Source organism: Lathyrus oleraceus, chromosome 5, assembly GCF_024323335.1.
Source record: "Lathyrus oleraceus cultivar Zhongwan6 chromosome 5, CAAS_Psat_ZW6_1.0, whole genome shotgun sequence".
In the NCBI taxonomy this organism is placed as follows: Eukaryota; Viridiplantae; Streptophyta; class Magnoliopsida; order Fabales; family Fabaceae; genus Lathyrus; species Lathyrus oleraceus.
In genome coordinates this window covers 202470987-202475217 of record NC_066583.1, presented here as the reverse complement: position 1 = coordinate 202475217, position 4231 = coordinate 202470987, and the positions used below count along the sequence as shown (strand labels likewise).

The 4231-nt window shown below is 31.3% G+C and overlaps 1 long non-coding RNA gene across 1 annotated transcript; it reads left to right on the top strand.

The window, feature by feature from the left end:
* The first annotated feature begins 1740 nt into the window (after positions 1–1740).
* On the top strand, positions 1741–4231 carry LOC127082848 (uncharacterized). Its single transcript, XR_007788228.1, has 4 exons — positions 1741–1869; positions 2009–2120; positions 3466–3534; positions 3617–4231. It is a non-coding gene; the product is annotated as an uncharacterized LOC127082848 (long non-coding RNA).

Genomic DNA, 4231 nt, shown 5'->3' with positions numbered 1-4231 from the left:
TTAAGCAATTGTATAAGAGATCTTATTTATTTATTTTTGTTCTCTCATATAATTGAGTTACTATGTCTAGTGATCGTTATAATTTTGATTAATTTGGATTAGTCACATCACCCTTAAATTAATTGAGATTATTTTTTTTAAGTTTTGAGATCACATAAATTATTAGACATAAAATTATAATTCATTATACATGGTATAATGAATTTTATCCTACAGGAATTTTTATTATATTTGTATGATTAATCTGGATAAAATGTCAAAATATTTTCATAACTTGCCCACAGGAATTATGAATTGGTACATAATTTGATAGTTTTATTATAAAGTATTAATTTTGGATAGAAAAACAAAATTATATCATGCACGTACAGTGTGAGGTTTGAAAAATCTATCGCAATTTTTTTTAAATCTTATTACATTAAAATTTAGCCCACAGATAATTTTTATGTTGCAAGATTTATTTTATGGTATATTTATATTGATAATATACAATTTGAATAATATTTATGCCTCAAATTTTGACATCAATTTTGTTTATCTTTTTAGCTTCTCAATCTGCTAATTTTTTTGATATTCGATGTGATATTCCCGAGCTCATAGGAGATAACTATAAGGTGTGGAAGGAAAGAATTCTCCTCCATCTAGGATGGATGGACATAGATTATGCTATTAGGAAAGACGGACCACCTGCAATTACAGATGAAAGTACTCCAGCTGCAATCACACTATATGAGCGGTGGGAGAGATCCAACCGGCTCAGTGTGATGTTCATTAAGACTAAGGTCACAGGTGAAATACGTGGTTTTGTCGATCAACATGAGAATGTCTGTGATTTGCTGAAAGCCATTGACAATCAGTTCGTCACTTCTGAAAAGGCTTTGGCAAGCACATTAATTATGAAATTTTCCTCCTACCGACTCACCAGTGTGAAGGTGTGTGTGAGCACATAATGAAAATGCGTGACATTTCAGCTCAACTTAAGAAACTTGAGGTTGATATGTCTGACTCCTTCCTGGTGCACTATATTCTGAACTCTCTTCCGTCTGAGTATGGGTCTTTCAAGATCTCATACAATACACATAAAGACAAATGATCAATCAATGAATTAATGACCATGTGTGTTCAAGAAGAAGAAAGGTTTGTAATGGAATAGAGTGAGAGTGCATTGCTGACAAGCACTCGCGGGAAGAACAAAGCTTTAAAAACTGACAAGTCACAAGCCAATCAGAAAGGGGAATTCAAAATACCACCGCAAGGTGATATCAAGAAAGAAGCAAAGTGTTACTTCTGTAAAAAGGGAGGACACATGAAGAAGGAATGCCCTGGATTCAAAGAATGGCTTGAAAAGAAAGATACACTACAAAAATATGTGTAAATTATGTCGGTTTAATTATGGCGTTTAGCTCAAAACGCCGTAATCTGCGGTTGATTACGATGGTTTTTCTAAACGACGTAATATTAGAAACGAAATGACGGTTTTAACGACCACTATTTACTTAATTGTTTCTAAATTCTCGCACTACTGTGAAACGCGTTTTTCTCACTCTTCATTCCCTTTTCAAAATTAATAAATAATAATAATAATAATAATAATAATAATAATAATAATAATAATAATAATAATAATAATAAATAATAATAATAATAATAATAATAATAATAATAATAATAATAATAATAATGTTATTTGATAAATAAAAAAAGAAAACAATTATTCAGATGCCCTTCTTCTTCAAACGCACAAAATAACCCTAATCATCTCAACTCTCTCGATATTTTCATCTTTCTTCTCCGATTTTCAATTTTCGTCTTTGAATTTCCACTCCGGTTTCAAATTTCTCACATTCCTTTCCTTTCGTCCAGTTTCTGGTAAACCCTTTTGATCTCAATTTATTCCTTTCATTCAAATTCAAACCCTAACAATTATTTGAAATTAGAATCTTACATATTCAATATCATTATCAATATGGAACCCTAACAATCAGGTTTTCTACTCTTCCACAATCAGGTTTTTACTGCTCTGTTCTGCTGCTCCGCAATCTACAGTTCTGCAATTGGTCGTTCTATTTCTCAGGTTTTCTACTCAACGATCCACAATTCCACAAACCACCAATTTTAAGGTAATAATATGCTTTCGTTTTTCAGAACATGATTTATGATTTTGACATTGTTATGGTTTATGGGACTCATGTGATAATTTTCTTTCCCTTTTCACAAGATTAGCATTATTTGATAAGTTCTTGATATATTCTTGTGTAAGAGTGCCTTTAGGGGATTTTGAATGATAATATTTTCTTAGTCCTTTGGTTTATCTTATAATTTCGGCCACCGAATTCGATTATATTCAATGGCTTTTAACATCTATATCCAAATCATGAACAATATTGTGGATGAATCTTACTCTGAGGCATATTTTATTATTGGCTTGGCACTTGGTTCATTGAAAATTTGCTGGTTAGTCTAAGGCGTTTAGAGTGTATCTTTTCTCATCTTTGCTGCGACGGCAGAGGTGAATGAATATTGAATGCTGGCTTATTTTCCTCAAGTTTGTAATAGGAGGTGGTAGATGAGTTATGTTTATGGTAGTGTGTTATTTTGTTAATTTGGTTGTATCTGGTATAGAAGCATATCTGTTGGTTCTTGTACTAGTTTCTTTGTGATGACTGTGGTGTCCTGGTTGCACATCTTGTGCCTTAATTAATAAATTGTTTTTTGGCTTTTTTAATAAATAAAAAGTTAATTTGAAAGGTGTAAGAATGATTGATAGATTGCATGTTTCGGTTGGTGTTGGAAGAGACCAGGTGTAAGTTTGTTTGTTAAGTATGTTTATTGTGTTGGCATTTAACGTGATATGGCACTTTAAGATATTGCTTCATAATTTGTATACATTCCCCAAATAATATTATAATGAAATGAATGAGATAACTTCTTATTTGAATGAGATCAACATGACTTTCACCTATTAATATATAATTTATTGAAAAGATTGAGTTGTTTAAATTTCTCCAAGTGCAATGTAACAACTTAATTCTAATAGTTATCTTACTTATCTAGCTTGAAGAGTTAAGTAGAATTAATAGAAAGAGATTTTGCTTTTAGGCGCAGTTTGATATATTAGATACTTTGGGATGTCTATTATACAGTTAGTATGTATTCAATTAAAATATGTGTATGTGTTTTTTAAGGAGTATACAACTTTTTTGCTATATGATTTTAGTATATAATGTTGCAAGACAACTTGTGTGTATAAATGAAGTGGTGACTTGTCTTGGTTAGAGAACTTGTTGAACAAGTTACAGGAGTAGAAGAGTTTTTTTATCTAGTAACTGTTTTGTCACATATCATCTGAATTGGAATAGTTAGCTAGACTACTTAATTACTACAAATTAACAATTTTGATCTTGTAACTGTTTTGCGTGTGCATTTGACACCTATCATTTCTTTAACACTAGTTTTCATTTTCAGCGCATACTCTCTCACCTCCGTTCATCTTTCTCTCCGGCTCCTGTCTTTCCGCCATTAGACATTCGTATTGTAAGTTTAATCTTTTTGTTCCTTCCTCATTCTACAAATGTTTCACACTTATCATTTCTTTAACACTAGTTTTCATTTTCAGTCCATACTCTCTCATTGCCGTTCATCTTTGTCTCGTGCTCCTATCTCGCCATCATTAGACATTCATATTGTAAGTTTAATCTATGTTATTTCCTCATATATGAGTAGATGCATTTTGTAGTCCTCTCTAAATTGTCTAATTTATTCATATTTGTTATGTTTTGCCTTGTAAGTGAGTCACATTAGATTGAATAAATTGATATGAAATGAGTTCCTTGGAACTAAGTCCTTTCTCTTGACAAAAAATTGTAATTGTTATTACTGATGTATAGTGTAAGGATTACTTTATGATAGCAGTATGTTTTCCATGAATGAATTAGCTGGGAGAAACACAAAAGTTTTTGTTGTGCATGTAGTCTTAAATAGTATATAGGCACAAAGTTTAGACCACTAATTTCACAGGATATGTTATTATGATTGAGTGTGTTTTAATCTAACAGTTCTGAAAATGTGTGCTATAATCAAACATGATATATAGTTTTCTGTATCGGACAGGTATATGGTGTTAGATATGTGTTAGACACCGATACTTTGACTATTTTGGAGTATCGGGGTTTCTTAGAGTTCAAGAGATTTGGTAGATTGCTGATTATATCCTTAAGCTAACATTTCTCTA